This window comes from Mesocricetus auratus, unplaced genomic scaffold (assembly GCF_017639785.1).
Source record: "Mesocricetus auratus isolate SY011 unplaced genomic scaffold, BCM_Maur_2.0 Super-Scaffold_100004, whole genome shotgun sequence".
NCBI lineage: Eukaryota > Metazoa > Chordata > Mammalia > Rodentia > Cricetidae > Mesocricetus > Mesocricetus auratus.
In genome coordinates, this window is record NW_024429189.1 from 14574240 (window position 1) to 14592693 (window position 18454).

Sequence of the window (18454 nt, forward strand, 5' to 3'; positions counted from 1 at the left end):
GAAACAAGGAGGACCCAAAGAGAAGAACGAATGGTCCCCTCAAAGAAGGGGAGGGGGACAAGAACCCCTGAGCAAATTGAGAGCATGGGCGAAGAGAGGAGGGAGGTGGAAAGGGGAGATGGAGAGGGAGTGGGAAACAGGGGAGGAATAGAGGAGGGTAAGAAAAGAGATGCCTTGATAGAGGGAGCTAGTATAGGTTTGGAGAGAGGTCTATCACAGGGGAAAAAGTTAGGAGATCCACAGGGATGACCCCAACTAAGAACCTAGGCAGTGGTGGAGAGGCTGCCTTTGATGACCTTTACCTATAATGAGGTTGATGACTACCTTGGTTGACATTTCTAGAGCTTTCATCCAGTAGCTGATTGAAGCAGAAACAGGCACCCACAGCTAAACACTGAGCCATACTCCTGGAATCCAGTTGCAGAGAGGGAGGATGGTTGAGCAAAGGAGCCAAAACTGTGCTGGAAAAACCCAAAGACACAGAGACCCTAGTGGTAAAGCTAGGAAACCAGTATTGGAGGGAACCAGCACTGGACAGTCTATGAGACCTCTAACAGTAGAACTAGTGTTTATCCCTAGAACACAAATGAACTTTGGGAGCCCATTCCCTATGGAGGGATACTATTGCAGCCCAGATAAAATAAAGAGGGTCTAGGCCCTCCCCCAAAGGATAAAATGGACTTTGATGGTCCCCCATGGATGGTCTCCCTATCTTTGGGGAGTAGTGGGGGAGTGTTGCAGGAGGGATCTGATGGGGAGCATGGGAGGATGGGAGGGCAAGGGAATGTGGGATTGATATGTAAATGAGAGTGCTTCTAACATAAAAATAATAAATAATTAATTAATTAAAACACTGTTGGATAATAGCAAAAAAACCTTATATTTTTGTTAAGGCACAGAACATCACAAACTAAATATCCTTCAGATGTATGAGTGATTAACAGTTATAATAATAAGCATTATATTTCTTACATATTTATTCAAACAGTTATTGTTAAGGTTGACATCAATTTACTTAGCTCTAGTTCCTCTCTTCAAACATAGAACTATCACTTTAAAACATCAACGCTGGGTATTCAAGAAGAAACCAATAGGAAGTATCTATATAAATCAAGTACATAGTACCAAAGATGCCAGGAACTAACTACACAAAGGAGCTGAGCTAGCACAACAGGTATATCAGATAACCTTAGCATAGCTCAATTCAAATTCTCACTATGCCTGTGTTACTCCAAAATAAAGACTATAAAACTAAAATACTGTTTTTAGTATTCTGAAGGTAGTTCAATGAAATGGCAAATCTCTATGAGAAAGCATGATCTCAAAGAAGACTCAAGCTTTCTAGTATTCCCTTTGTTATTATTCCAAAAGCTTGGAAGCTATCACAGTTTCCAGTGGTGGAAGTCACAAGGATAAAAAAGGAAAATTCACCACAAGGGCTCCAGAAAGGGGAAAAAAAAGTGTTTACCTAATTATAACAGTTGCTTATGAACTAAAAGCCTTGGGGCTTCCTACAATATGAGACAAATAAAACCCTCACTCAAATATTTAATTTGTTGTTAAGATTGTTTTCTACTGGAGCCAGGAAGCTTTTGCCATTCAAAATTCAACAAAAAAATGTGAAACTGAAGCTCACAGAGGTAGAAAATGTCTATAATTCCAGCAGAGGCAGGCAGGTATCTGAATTTGAGGCCAGCCTGTTCTACAGGGATAGTTACAGGACAGCCAAGGAATGATCTACTCCGTCCTTGGATATAAAAAATAAAAGCATTTCTGGATTTATACTCATATACTTTTCACTTACCTGGACTACATAATAAATGTCAAATTCCTGCATGGAAACTGTATGTTCTATACTCATTGCAGGGTATTCTCTTTCTTTTCCTAATTGGAGTCTCCAATTCCCAAAACTAACAAAAGCATTTTAAAGTATGTAATATTTCATTCATGTATGTAACACACAGAAGAGAGAAATAATATGTGACAATAAGAAAAACTAGGAAAGAAGAGAGAAAAACGAGGAAGAACCTAACATTTCAAAGGATAAGCTGGTTTTCAGTTACTTGGACACTTTATAAAGCAGGTTCTATATACTAATATAAACATTATAGTTTTAAAACCAAAAAGATTCACATATATACATATTCCTTTGAAATCAGTGATGCGGATGTTAAATTTTTTCAGCTTTACAAATATTCCAACAAATATTTTGTATACAACTTCCCACTAGAGATATATTATTGTCATAATTCACCTATCTCTAGAAAGAACCCTTAAGTAATAATCTCCATATAAAGACATTCTCTCTCTCTCTGACACTCACAAACACACACACACATATACATATACATATATATATAATTCTTACACAAATTTTAAGTAAATACTTTTCTTGAAATATTTTTATGGTAGAATGCTTAAAGGATTCATTAATTTCAAGTACAAACAACTCCATACATGACATTTACTTTTTCTGCCTATTTTTATTCAAATATATTTCACTGTGGCCATTCAAAGGAAAATTACACATTCAAAAACATTTGAGTTCCTCACAGTTACCCTTTCAGTGGTTGAGGGTAATGACAGAGTAAAAAAATTCACATTCTTCACAGGCTCTCCACCCCCCCCAATTTGGTAAAATTTCAACTTCAAATCTCCAGAGCCAAAAAGCAGTGGGTAGTATCTAATGTTCTCTCACAGTAGCTTAGTTTTAGAAAAGGAAAGAGGAGTTAGGGTTATGTGGTTACTCCAACTTATAAAGAATCAGCATACAGAATAAACAGTATCTAACTCTATTTCCCTGAAGAAACATATTAAATTGGAGAGAGGGTACGCAAAAGGAAAATGAAATGTTTTAACTATCTTTAAATATGGCTAATGGCTAAAGGTGAAATTACTGAAAGTTATCTAGCTCTACATTCTCAATGAAGTAAGGTGGGGAATACAAAAGCATGAAATAATTTATTTCTTGCTTTAGGACCAGGCTTCCTCTGTCTGACAAACTAAAGCTAAAGACTTTTCTTCCTGAGACTCTAAGAACAGAAAAAAAGATAATAATCACAATAAGACAACCTAAGTTCTATCCTTTCCAAAACAATCTACAAAGATCCATATAATCTCAAAAGAATAATCAGAGAACAGCATCACCTATGTTTGGAAGAACATCCCAACTTCAATTTCATCTGTTATTTACCTTTTAAAACAACTCTAGATCACTTACATGACACACAATCCCTCCTCCAGGGCCTACTTTTATGTGGTTATCTTTTGGGGGGTGCACACTAAAGATAGAGTTTACAATGAACTGAACAGACAGCAAAGAAAAGGCTTTAGAACTATACCATATGGTCAGGAAGGGAACAATCTGGACAATCCCCATTTCAATCTGCAGGCCTGCTCACCTCTATAACACTGAAAAAAATTAATAAGATGGAAATGTAAAAGCAGAAATACTGTATCTTGGCATTATCATGCAACTACACTTTGAAAATTTTGCTGATAAATATAATAAGCACCTACTTTAATTGGTATACTGAGATTTGGGATGCAACACCCATGCATATAAACCTAGGCCACTATTCAAAAGAAACAGTTTACAGCAGGGCATTTGTGGGTATTCAACTTATGCTTTGGAAATTTGGGGGGGAGGGACCACACTTTTACAGAGGCACGTTGGCAGGAGGTGATGTATCAGATGACACATTCTTGGAAATCAAATAAAAGCAATAGGGAAATACCCATTGTTGCCTGGTGAAGGCCTAATCACATGGACACAGCTGGAACGAATGTAGATTATTCATTAATAAAATTGTATTGTAGTCACCACTTTTTGATGCATTTCAATTGCTATTACAGCCAAATCCCAGAATTTCTTTGTTCAGGGTTAGGAAGACTATTTTAATAGGAAATGTGAGAAGATTTAGGACAAGAATTTTTTTTAAAGTTCTGATACTAAAACTGAGAGTTGCTCAAAAATGTAAATATCATCTTACATTTCATATACTAGCAGCATTTTAAAATATGCAGTATAAGCCTGAAAAGGAGAACTCATATGCTATTATAGACAAAAAGTGAATAGTGTGAGATGTCACAGAAAAGATGAAATACTTGTAAAGGTATTTTATAACACTAGACACAGGAAAACATTCAAATGTATCAAAAAATTAGAGAAACAGGAATCTAAAACTATCCTCTTGTAGTCTTTACTGAAATGTGACAATGACTTACTTCCTGTAGGGAGAGATCTACATACCCATAGCGCTGACCACGCCCATTTGGGTGTTGTTACAGGTACATATAGGGAATAAAAGAGCTAGGGGGAGGAGGCTCTTTCTCTTTGGGTTCCAGTTGAGGCCTGGAGAGCAGTGTACAGACATTTGGTTCTAGGTTTTCTTGGCTTCTCACGTAAATGATTTCTCCCTCAATAAAATATCATAGGGCATCCCTATTTTGTGTAGCTTAGTATTTCCGCATAAACATCCTGTGTACCTAAACACAAAAATATTCATGTTTGGACCACATAATTTAGAAATCATGGTTTGGCGTTTTAGTTGCTTAAAAGCAAATATTACAGTAAATCATCTACAAAAGGAGTTGGGTTTGAAGATATGTTGATTTTCAAATGAAATAAATCACTACCTATAATTAAAATTTTAGTACATGGCATAAAAAAAATAAGAGGTAAAAAGCAATATTCATCTCATTTTGTGTTAACTAACAAATTGTCCATGTTTCCACAAATAGTAATTTACAATATAATTTCTGGAAACCATATCAAACTAAAATAGTTCTTCTTAGTACATGATGTGAATTAAACAAAATATAGAATTTATTGTTTACAATGAAACTTCAACAACACTGATCAAAAGTTGTTTATATTTTATGATTCCTAATATACAGTATTTATCCTATGTATCTATGTGTGTATTTCCTAAGTTAGTAAAGTCTAACCACAGGGGAAAAAAAGGAGCACTTAAATAAAACTATCTATAAAGTTAATAAATAATACTTAACATATACTAATATCTAATATATCCAATTATAATATCATGAAAGTTGGCACACTAGGAATTCAAGACAAAACTATAATGAACTTAAACTCCAGCAAAGTAAATGAAGTTTCAGTTGTGTCCTTTCTGATATTGCCATAATCAGAAGGATAAATTAGCCCAATATTCAATCCTGAAGCCTGGCAAGCAACTCATCCAGATTATTTTCAGTACTTCCTAAAGGAAAACAAAAAAGTAGTCTTAAGAGAAAACACAGGGAGAGAGATAATTGTAGTAAATAGTACATAAGCACTAAACATAAAAGGCAATTTGAATATTTGTTTGTTTTGCTAAAGTAATGAGGCAATGTGTTGCTGAACCTGTCTTGAATGAGAGAAAATAACAGGTGAGTTTATTTAATTCGTAATTCTAACCTAACCGTTTACCCAAACCCTTTCAATTACTTTTAAATAGTTCCTAAATGAACAAAACATCTCACAAAAGAAACAACTGATGGATATCACAATTATCTTAAATAATCCATTGTAGATATAGTTTCATATACACAACAATATTTAAAAAAATATTTCTGATTAATAATCCTAGCACAAATCACCATTCACTTTCTTTTCAGTCACATGTGTTATGCTTGTTGGAGTTCACTTCCTATGTCTCAGCCTTAATGCATGGAGAGAGGCCTGGCACTGCACCACCTAGTATGCCAGACTATGACCCTAATGGGAGCCCATACCTGTGAGGAGTAGTAGACTGGGGGCGGGCTCCAGGGAAGGCCATGATGGAGGTGATGGGAAGAGGCAAGAGGGACAGGAGCAGGTGTGGAAGGGAGAACTGGTTGCAATGTAAAACGAAATTAAAAAATAAAAATATGGCAAAAATAAATAACCGAGCCCTTTTATCCTGATAAATGCTCAGTCTCTTGAGAAAAGCAAGAAAATAGTTAGTTACAATTGTTTTAAAAATTGGTTAGTTTTTCCTTCCAAAGTAAATAATATTTTAAGTAAAAATAAGTCAAAATAATGTCAATTTCATCTTCAAAAAAATACTCTCTTTTTTTAATATTTGAAATGAATTTTATTTTCTTAGTAATATGAAATTTTTTATTTTTTTAACATTTTTTTTAGTTTGTTTTACATGTCAATCCCAGTTCCCTCTCCCTCCCCTCCTCCCACACACCCCCTCCACCATCCCCCCCATCCTCCCACCCTATTGCCAATTCCTTCCCCATAGGGGATATCTAGAGTCTATCATTTCATTCAGGGTAGGGTCCAGGCAGAGAGAGCATCCCTCTTTGTGTTATGGACACACGATGTCTGTTAGTATTCGAGGGATAAACACTGATCCACTGCTCAGGACCCTATAGGTAGCCCAGGCCTCCTCATTGACTCTCACCTTCAGGGGGTCCAGATCAGTCCCATGCTGGCCTCCCCACTGTCCGTCTGGGGTCCAAGAGCTCTCCCCTGTTCGGATCAGCTGTCTCTGCTAGTTTTGCCAGCTCATTCTTTGCCAATTTGCTCTTCGCTCCTCTCTCTCTGTCGCTGGGTTCCTTGGGTTCTGTTCAGTATTTAACTGTGGGTGTTTGCCTCTGCTTCCATCAGTCACTGGATGAAGGCTCCAGGATGGTTATAGACATCAAGTTCACTATCAGGAATAGACATTCCAGGTGGTCTCTACACTATTGCTTAGCTTGCCAATTGGTGTCATCCGTTTAGATCACTAGAGGTCACAATGGTGCCTGATCTGTCTTCTAACCTATGATTCCCTCTTCCTCCTATCCTACCCCCCCAGTCGACCTTCCTGTTCCTCCATGTCCCACTCTCTCTTCCACTTCTCCCCCCTCTCTATTTCCCAGATCCCCCTCCCCCCACCCCTCGCCCTGTTGCCCATCTGTTCAGAATATCTTGCCTCATTTCTCTTTTCTTGGGTACCATGTATATCTTTTAGGTTCTTTCCTGTTTCCCAGACTCTCTGTCAGTGGAAGTGCAGACTAGCACTCTCCTGATCCATGTTTAAAATCCATATATGAGTGAGTACATACCATGTTTGTCTTTTTGGGACTGGGTTACCTCATTCAGGATGGTTTCTTCCAGTGCTATCCATTTACCTGCGAATTTCAAGATTCCATTGTTTTTTTCTGCTGAGTAATAATCCATTGTGTAAATGCACCACATTTTCTCTATCCACTCTTCAATTGAGGGGCATCTAGGTTGCTTCCAGGTTCTGGCTATTACAAATAATGCTGCTATGAACATAGTGGAGCAGATGCCCTTGTTGTAGGAATTTGCCTCCTTTGGATATATGCCTAATAGTGGAATTGCTGGGTCTTGTGGTAGACTGATTCCCATTTTCCTGAGGAATCTCCATACTGCTTTCCAAAGTGACTGTACGAGTTGGCACACCCACCAGCAATGGAGGAGTGTTCCCCTCTCTCCACATCCTCTCCAGCATAAATTGTCTTTGGTGTTTTTGATTTTAGCCATTCTGACGGGAGTAAGATTGTATCTCAGAGTTGTTTTGATTTGCATTTCCCTGATGGCTAAGGATGTTGAGCACTTTCTTAAGTGTCTCTTGGCCATTTTAGCCTCCTCTATTGAGAATTCTCTGTTTAGTTCAGTACCCCACCTTTTGATTGGATCCTTTGGTGTTTTAGAGACTTGCTTCTTGAGTTCTTTGTAAATTTTGGAGATTAGCCCTCTGCAGAAGTGGGGTCAGTGAATATCTTTTCCCATTCTGTGGACTGCCTTTCCGTCTTGTTGACTGTGTCCTTTGCCTTACAGAAGCTTTTTAGTTTCATTAGGTCCCATTTGTTAATTGTCAATCTCAGTGTCTGTGCCACTGGTGTTATGTTCAGGAAGTGGTCTCCTGTACCAACTCGTTGAAGAGTATCTCCCACTTTATCTTCTAAAAGTTTCAGTGTGGCTGGATTTATGTTGAGATCTTTGATCCATTTGGACTTAAGTTTTGTATACGGCGATAAACATGGATATATCTGCAGTTTTCTGCATACCAGTAACCAGTTATGCCAGCACCATTTGTTGAAGATGCTTTCTTTTTTCCATTGTATAGTTTTCGCTATTTTGTCAAAAATCAAGTGTTCATGGGTGTGTGGGTTAAAATCAGGGTTTTCAATTTGGTTCCATTGGTCTACCTGCCTATTTTTATGCCAATACCAAGCTGTTTTCAGGACTATAGCTCTATAATAGAGCTTGAAATCAGGTATGGTGATGCCTCCTGAAGTTCCTTTATTGTATACGGTTGTTTTGGCTATCCTGGGCCTTTTGTTTTTCCATATAAAGTTGATTAATGTTCTTTCAAGGTCTGTGAAGAATTGTGCCGGAATTTTGATAGGGATTGCATGGAATCTGTAGACTGCTTTTGGCAAGATTGACATTTTTATTATGTTGATCCTACCAATCCAAGAGCATGGGAGATCTTTCCATTTTCTGGTATCCTCTCTGATTTCTTTCTTTAAAGACTCAAAGTTCTTGATAAACAGGTCTTTCACTTCCGTGGTTAACATTATCCCCAGATATTTGATGCTGTTTATGGCTATTGTAAAGGGTGATGTTTCTCTGATTTCTTTCTCAGGCACTTCATCGTCTGTATATAATAGGGCCACTGATTTTTTTTTTTTGAGTTTACCTTGTATCCTGCCACTTTGCTGAAGCTATTTATCAGCTCTAGGAGTTCCCTTGCAGAATTTTTCGGGTCACTTATGTAAACTATCATATCATCTGCAAATAGTGAAAGCTTGGCTTCTTCTTTTCCTATTTGTATCCCCTTTATCTCCTTTTGTTGTCTTATTGCTGTAGCTAGGACTTCAAGTACAATATTGAAGAGATATGGAGAGAATGGACAGCCTTGTCTTGTTCCTGATTTTAGAGGAATTGCTTTGAGTTTCTCTCCATTTAGTTTGATATTAACTGTTGGTTTACTGTACATACTCTCTTTGTACTTATATTGATCATAAAGCACTAATATTTAAAATACAACTTGAAAGCATATCTTTTTATTAACATAAAAGAAAACAAATTCATACTTTGAGGAAATTCTACAAACTCACAAAATTCTTACTCAAATGAAAAGTCTTTGCTCAAACCAGCTCATTTCATAATGCTTGAATGCCATAGTTTCACACTTCTAACAGCTGTAATTTCATGAGTTGGGAAATGTTTTAAAGAAGTTTTGTTTTGCCTTGCATTTTAATTTGAAAGGAATTAAAATATACATTCTTTAATTTTATGAAAATTCATTTCTGTACCTACTAACTAATCAAACTCTAAAAAATGACGAATTTCAAGAGGATATGAACTGATCCTGAATTTTAAATAAAAACAGGAAGCAATTGCAGACTTTTGGTATAAACAGTGCATACTCAATGAGATGGAACACATGCCAGGCACTGATAAAAGGGACAAAAACTTGTGCCTATTAGGCCAAAGTGCCTAGGAGAGAACCTAATAAATATCACCCTACTAAAGGGACATAGTATGAAACAGATTGCTAAGAATCTCTCGGCCTTCACCACAGATGCTTCTCCTTGCAGTAATAACAATTAACAAAGGTCCCTCAACTGATCGGCATACAGAGAATAAGAGACTGGTCAGAAGAGAGTACAGAAAGATTGTAAGAGATAGAGGTAGTGGATAACATAAAGAAGCAAAGTCCTCTGGATACAACAGAGCAGCTGCAAGTAGAAACTCAAATCAATTGTGCAGCATGCACAAAAGTTGCACATACGTAGTACACAAATGCATCCAGAAATAAAATCTCCACAAAAGCTAACAAGGGCAAATGCCATTTAAACAATGTAGAAATTGTAGAGAAGAGTAGTTCTATTTCAAACACACACACACACACACACACACACACACACACACAATGGTGGTCTGCAAGAAAAGAAACAATAGTACACGTAAGAAACATCAAGACAGCCTTCCTTATTTCAGTGCTCTAGTGAGGGTTAACTCTCTACCTCACAAAAACCACAAAACCTGCTGACTACAAGGCTTTGTCAGTGTCAAGCTGCTTGCTATTTCTTGCTAGACTCAACTGACACAGTGTAGGATTGTCACTTTGATGCACATGGAGAACAGTAATTTAGCGTGGGGTGGTTTGGGATGTTTGTTTTATTTTGGTTGTTGTTTTGGGGGGGGGGGTTGTCCCTTTGAAATCAGGTCAGCATTTTGTTTTTCTCTGATAGGCATTGAAAAGACAAAAGGAAGAAAAGCTACACTGAAGAATGTATCAGCTGCCTAATAAATCTAAAGAGAACAACACTGTTGACAGTTTAGAAGACATATGAAAAACTAACCTTTTTAACTTAGACTTTCAAGGGTTCTAAGTCACTTAACTATTTGTTTAAGGAATAGAAACCAAGAAACGCATTATTCATAACCATATTGTCATATTTGAATCAGATCATATAAAAGTTTACTGTAAAATACAGAAAAACTGGTATTAATATTTTTAGGACACTATACAGAATGAATTGTTTCTGCTGCTAGTTTAACTTTAATCTTTCCAGAATTAAATAATTTGGGGAAAATGTTTTATTAGAGTCTGAATATTTTATGTCTTCACAAGAAAAGAGGTTAAAAAAACCTGATTTTTAAAATATGCTTGACGAATTAAACCACCTATCATCTAGAAAGTTGTCACAAACAAGCACAGGAAAACCTTTTCTGCTATCCTATTCACATCTATACTCGCGGCAAAGCTAATAGAAATGAAAAGGCCAAGTATGTGCTGTTTCCACCTTCAACTAAATATTACCATCTGAACTGGTGACTAAAAACACCAATATGCCATTATCTCCTACACTATGACCTTTTTCTCTCTAATATACATGATAAGTAGGGAAGGAGATCCATTTTCTGAACACCAATTGAAAAGAATGAACTGACAAGCCCTGATCCCATGCTGGCATACTTTACACTAAGCTCAGCATCATCTAGAAGCAGTATGCTTCTCCCTCCCAATCAGAGCAGAGAAAGTTGTATAACGAACACAGTGTTGATAAATAGTATCAAAGGTCTTCTAGCTGCTTCTGTCTGCATATCTCCATTGGATCAGCTGTTAAACAAAGACCAGTAACTGTCACAGAAATAGAACTAAAAGCACTTGCCTCAAATGTCACATATGGACACATGAAACATTTACCACCTGAGCCTATGTAATTTCTAACAAAATGATCCCCTGCCCAGTTTTGTTGATGACCACAGGATCTGACAGCAAGTCCTGATCAGTTGCATGAAAGGTACAGAAAGAACAAAAACATGGAGAAGAAATCAAGTGAGAACACGACCAAACTATAAACAATAACCATGGGTCTCACAACTCAGATCAGTGACCACACACAACACTGTAGGAAGACAGCTAGGTTAAAGGTTCTGGTACAATGACTTACTTTGAGTGGCACGGTAAGTCTGCTACTAAAGAATGCATTAATTTGCTCCTCGGTCTTCTTTTACATTTCCTTTCTTTTCTCTAGCACATACTAGCACTATTACTGTGTGGGACATTGACAACTGAAGGTCAGGCATTGATGTACTGCCAAAATGGTCCCAATTAATGATATTTGACTGGCTTTAATTCCACTAGGAATATATCAAATCCTAAAGGCTAAAGAAAAAAATTATATAGAAGAAGCCAGAGAATATGATGTTTTTGTCTGGTCACTCAAGATACAAATAAAATCGGGGGGTAAGGCGGGGGTGTTACTGGAAAAAGCAGCCAAGCTAACTCAATAATAAAGAAAGATTTAAGAAGTTAAATGTCAGGTGAGTTGTAGAGTGTTGGTAGGAGGCATGAAAGTATGAGGGGAGAGGGAACAGGGTAGGGAGAGATTGATTATGTAAAATCATTGTTTCTAAATTTAAAAAAAGAAGTTAAATGTGTATAGCTTGGCTGACAATCAAGCAACAATATGAAAGTTGTCCACAACTCTCCAAAGCATATACATAAAAAGAAGAATGAAGAATTTTTCACCTACTACAGATATGTAAATATATGAAATAATAATGGGAGAAAATAGAAATAAAAAACATGACCTTAAGAAGCAGGGAAATGCTGATGTATGGTAGAACACTCCATTAATCTCAGCACTCAGGAGGAAGAGAGAGAAGATACCTGTGAGTTCGAGGCTAGCCTGGTCTACATTAGCACATGGATGGGACTTCAAAAAGAAACCCTGGGGGAGGGGATCTTGGGGATGGAATAAAAGACAGGGGAGGGGAAGGAAGAAAAGCAACCTAGAAAATTAGAAAAGATTACTTCTCTTTAGAAATATTGACCCTGTTACAGTAAATAGCACTTGACAGGAAATGCTACCTACTGCCTGACAACTGGGTTGGATGAGATTTGTTTAAATGAAAAGACAGGAACAGGCAGGGGGTGAAATCAAAGTGATGATCCACCAAACTCTACACTGGAGAACTAATGAATCTCGGAGTTATTTACTGGAGCATGGGTAAAAGGTTACTTAGAGCAAAATGGAGAATATATAGGCAGATAGATTGGTAACTCAAGAAAAGTCCTCCACAATCACCAACAACAGGTAACCACTACCTTCAAGGAGAGGAGGAACCTCAGATGCTGCCTAGTGAACACTCATACACACTCCTGCACCCCTCCATGTGAGCCATTTCTGAGACATCTGGCGCCTACTGTGCACCACTCATGATGCTGCCTCCACTTCCTTTCCAAGAGGAAATCTTGGTAAGGTCTTCTGTGGGATATTACAACTGCTCTTATTTCAAGATAGCCTGATTTCTGATTTCAAAGGTCATGTCTTCCAGGAAGACAGTGTTCTCTGACAAAGTCCCATTTGCTCACCTGATGACCCAGAAATACTGACATCTAGTCTGGCTTAATACAAAGGTACCTTCAAGATCACAAAGCTTAGACTGTTAACTTTAAATTAAATCCAGTATGAATTCTGAATCCTAACATGGACAAGAACTCATATACATAAAATAAATCCAGGTCTTAGGTACTCTTAAGATAGCATGTGCTTAGTGAGCTTCTGGTTATTTTTGGTTAATTAGAACTTACTTGTTCAGTCTCTTCAAGGATTTTCCAATTCAATTATAAATATAAAATGATAATTTAGACTGAGGTCATTAGCTTGATAAAATTTATATACTTCTGAATATATAAAGTTTGGTTGGCAAATAGATATCTCTAAAGAGAAAGTAAAGTTCATCAGATTTATAAGCAGCTTCATAATCTAAGAAAATAAACTAAACAAAAACTGTCAAGAACTTCTATGAGAATGGTAAAGCCCAGATGTAAATTGGAAGATACATGAATAATCAGTTCAAGTTTCAAGCTTCCAACCAAGGAAAACACAGAAGTGCACAGGAACTTGCTGATACAGGGTGGATACCTTAACAACTACTCTGTGAGTGTAGTGACCTCCTGGATAGGAGGGTTGGTATGAGTAATCAACAGATGTAGTAGAAGGGACCATGTCTGCCACAAAAGACATTGCAACTTCCATTTTGGTTTGGGGGAGGAGGGTTGTTGAGTTTTTTTGTTTGTTTTCTTTTAGGCCACTAATTTTTAGTGGTCTCAGGTACAATGTAAAGACAGTCAAGCATCCTTTGACATGGCCTGTATGACCTTTCAGTAAACCCAAATAAACAATTAACATTCATGTGAATGAACTATGTTCCAAGATTATGCAGGACTATCAAACCTTGAGATAACTATGTCCTCAGCTTGATTGAAACTCTAGAGTCTAAAACTCTAGTGGCTTGAAAGGTTAAAAACTACATTTCCAAAACACTATGTAAACCTTAGTTCAACCAAACCCATGCACAATTGACGAAGAATAAATGAGCAAATCAGGGTAGTGACCAACAATAAGATAAAATCTTAATATGACGGCATTTTGTTGTGATAGAACCATATCAAAGTTCTAACAAATTATCATTTATTATCGCATAGGTTCAAAGTAGCAAGTGGCAGTGGGTTTGATTTTAAAATAGTATCACATGATTCTCTTGACTTATACTGTTTCCAGCTTCTGAAAACTAAATGATATAATATATCCCAGTATGCTTAACTTATTATAGCTGTCTGTAATGAAAACAGGTTTTTTTCTGTAACTCATAACATGTTTCTAACGTACAATTTGTTCCAGTTTGATAACACGTTAATTTTTGTATCATGGTTGACATCTTTTTTTCCATAATTAATTCCTCTATTTGTATGCAGAAACCTATTCAATGATGCCATCTCTTAGAACTTGCTCCATCAGTTTTTTCCTTTGTATTCAACCTTTACCTCCTACCTCCTTCCAATTATCCTTACTAAGCTTCATTAAATATGTTCATTGTCTTTATTTCAACTTATATTTATTGCTCAACTTACTACAACCTAATTTCATAAGCTATCACTTTACTAAAATAGTTTCCATTAAGTTTGGCAAAAAGCCAACCAACTTGCCTATTTTCATTTCTCACTCTACTAAGCAATGACTACTTCTACTTAGTATATCTCTGTGAAACTCGCTTCCATTGATCTCCAGGACACAACAATACTACAGCTCTCCTCTAGCTGATATTTTTCTGTCCATTACAATGGGTTCCTTTACTGGGAATCCGCTGGGGTTTTACCATACAGGTTATGGTTTCAATCTGCTCCTGATTTCAAAACTAAAAGAACGATTTGTTCATTGATCACTCCAAATCCCACACTTTCCCAATACATTTTCATAATATAAACTTATTTCTATTTCTTTTATCTCTCTTTACCAATTCAAAGTATCACAAAACCTTCTCTAACTTAAAAGTACCCCTATAGCTATGTTGTACAATACCACTAATCACATGTGCCTACCAATCATCTGAAATGTGGCTATTCTGGACTGAGAGGCATATTAAGAGTAACGTACACAATGGATTTCAAAGACAAAGCAAAAAATAGGATGTAAACAGTTTTAATAATTTTATATTGATTACATGCTGAAGTAATATAGATATATTGGGTTAAATAAAATAAATTAGGAAGATTAATTAAACTCATATCTTTTTAGTTTTTAATGTGGCTATTAAGTTTTTTTAATTATGTGGCTTATGTTATAATTTTATTGAATGATACTACTCTCCACATTAAATGAAAAAATACAGTACTTACAAACAATAAGAAAAAGAGACAAGTGATATTTTTCTATACTGCAATGTGTTTTACCTTGACAGCTTTATTATTTTATCGTGACAGCTTGAAATGATGAAGAAGAGGAGGAGGAACTGCCATCACCCAAAATGTTGTTCATGCCTAATCCCCGCACTGAGGACACAATGCAGAAAGACTGTGAGTTTTAGGCCAGTCTGGGCTATTACATGACCAGACCAAAAAACCAAAACAAAACAAAACAAACATACAAACCTGGAGATGGTCCTTTAAACTAATATAAATACACTCAAAACTCAGAATGTTAAAATATTAATCATATTCAATAAAAACAATTTATTAAAAATGAGTTCATAAAATGGAAATAACTAATATCTATTCTTTTAGGTGACATTAGTTTTTCCTTCATCCTCTTAAACAAAGAGGCTGGTATAACTAGAAAGTATGTAGTTTGCCATGGTAATATGCTCACTACTAATGGAACAAGGAGGCAAAATCAGGCAATCTGGCTAAAAAACCACCCTCTGTGTCACAACTTTTTCTTGAAGAACAAAAGTAAATTATGAAGAACCAGAATGTTCTGCTCTGCAATATTCTTAAATTAAGGCTAAAAGAAAATGGGTCAGATATAAATAAGGATTCCATTAAGCATAAATACAAATATAAAGCTATAGAAATCATCCTACCACAAGTCAAAGTCATTTGGGAAGAGAGAACCTCAAGAGAAAATGCCCCCACCGAATTGGTCTGTGGATAAGGTTGTGGTACATTTTCTTGACTTATGATTGGTGTGGGAGATCTCAGCTCACAGTGAGTAGTAACACCTCTGACTCTGGCTTGTGTTAAAATGATACAAAAGTAGACAGCACAGCATGTGTATGAAAATGTCACAATGAAACCATTATTAAGTATACGCACATATGATAAATACATATACTCACACTTACCTGGGCAACAAAAGAATTCATACATATCTCTAGAAGGATATACACACAAAAAAAATGTAGTTCTTTTTATTAGCGTTATTTTTAAATGGAGTATGTTTAAAAATGTCTCTCTCTGAGAGTATATTAATGGTATAAATGAAGGCTATAGTTATATTTTTAAAAATGTATTTTGTCCACAGTCTGCCATTTCATCGAGGGCAGGGCCCAGACCCTGCCCCAAGAGTTCAGGGTGACAGTGCATCTCACATTGTTGGATGGGAGTCCAAAGCCCATGTGTATGCTCAGAATGAATACTGATCTACTGCCCAAGGCTAAATAGATTATCTAGGCCTCCTCACTGACACCCACATTCAGGGGGTCTTGATCAGTCCCATGCTGGATTCCCAGGCATCAGCCTGGGATTCAAAGGTTAACCCTTGTCAGGTCAGCTGTTTCTGGGGGTTAAACCAGCCCAGTCTTAATCCCTTTGATCATCAGTCCTCCCTCTCTGTTACTGGCTTTCTTGAGTTCAGCTCAGTGCTTAGTCTAATCTAAATTTAAATTTAAAAATAAATAATAAAAATTTTTTAAAATTTATTTTGTATCTTACAACTTTGCTCTAAGTGTGTATTAGGTACAAGAGTTTTCTAGTAAACTCAATAGGGTCTTTACATTTTTAAAAGATTTATTTTTAATAAATATCTTATATTGTGTCTATGTGTAGGTGTTCTCAGAAGTTAGTAACATCAGCTTCTCCCAGAACTGGTGTTATAGGCACTTGTGAGACTCCAAATGTGAGTGCTGGGAATCGAACTCAGATCTTCTTGAAGAACAACAAATACATTTAACCACTGAGACAGCTCCCTAATATGCAATAGTGTCTTTTCAGTAAATAATCATGCTAATTGAAAATTTTGAGATATTCTAATTACTTCATTTTCCTATTTTTTAAAAACACTTTTATGTATTTTTCTTGTCTAATTGATATAGCTAAGACTTAAAGTACTATATCAAACAAGAGAGCAGTGAGTGGACATTCTTGTTTTTCTTCTTATTTTAGAGGAAATGATCTACGTTTGTTTCTATTTAATATAATACTGGCTGTAAGTTTGTTGTGTATAGTCTTTATGATTTTGAGGTATCTTCCATCTATTTCTGAAGTTCCTGGAATTTTGATCATGAAGTCATGGTGAGGCCATTTTCAAAAAATTAATCCCACCAACCATGAACATGAGAGATTGTAACACTGTCTCATGTTTTCTTTAATGCATTTGTGACTACATCCATACCTATATTTGTATAGCATGATAATGAAAATTTAGCATATATAAGATGGAATATGTTCAGTTCTAAAGAAAAATGTGCAAAACTTGTAGAAAAATGGATTTGGAATACATACTATTAAGCATACAATCTCAGAAAGAAAAACATTGTGGTATTCCCTCTTATGTGGAACATCTCCAGTTATATATATATATATATATATGTATATATGTAAACAAATTTATATGTGAGTATAATATTACATGTAGAAAAGTGAATAAGAAAGACTAAATATTAGGGGATGAGGAATGACAATATGAGCAATGACCCATGGGAGGGCCTAGGCCCTGCCCTGGATGACAGTCACTGGAGATCCACCATGGAGGGCCTCACCCTCCCTGGGGATCAGGGTGGAGACTGGGTGGGGGCCTAGGGAACCTTGTGGGGAGGGCAAGAGAGGAGGGGAGGGAGAGGGAGCTGGGATTCACATGTGAAACAAGCTTGTTTCTAACTTAAAAAAAAAAGAAAGACTAAAAAAAGAAAGAAAGAGGATATAAAGATAACCATTTTCTTCTTTTTATTAGTTCTAGCTATGTCCTGGAGTTTTCAGTTTTGGTTGTGGATAAGTGCTTAACACATAATTGGTAATGAAAGTATAAAAGTCGCTGTCAAGTTCCACAGCTTCATAATGGCTGCGCTCACTGTACAGGGTTTTTTGGGTTGTGTATACTTTTGATCCTCTAAGTTTAGGTATAGGATATCTTTTAAATATCAAAGTTTTTATAGTAAAGTTAATTAAAAAATTTGAAGATACTTGTTACAAGTTGGGCATGGTATTGCACACATTTAATCCTGACAATTGGGAGGCAGAGAGCTGCAAATCTCTTGAGTTTGAGGCCAGTCTGGTCTACAGAGCTAGTTTCAGAACAGCCAGGGTTACACAGGGAAACTGTCTTGAAACACCAAAAAACAAACAAACAAAACAAAAGCAAAGCAAATCAACCAAACAAACAAACAAAAAAAACCCAGTACATTTAATCATCTTTCACCTTACACAAAAATCAAATTCAAAAGGGATCGGAGACCTTAATTACAAGCCTGAAACACAGAAGCTTCTAG

General features: G+C 36.4%; 1 protein-coding gene across 5 annotated transcripts in view; it reads right to left on the reverse strand.

Annotated features, from left to right (window-relative positions):
- Gtdc1 (glycosyltransferase like domain containing 1) overlaps positions 1 to 18454 on the reverse strand; it is a 334933-nt gene that overhangs the window by 243776 nt on the left and 72703 nt on the right. The window contains exon 1 of one of the 5 annotated variants that reach the window (XM_040745309.1): positions 3342 to 3405. The exons of 1 other annotated variant lie outside the window; for it this stretch is intronic. The gene's annotated coding sequence lies outside the window, so the exon portion shown is untranslated. Of the gene's footprint in view, positions 1 to 3341; positions 3406 to 18454 lie in introns of those variants that run through there. 3 more of the 5 variants (XM_040745303.1, XM_040745306.1, XM_040745308.1) reach the window with 3 other exon arrangements.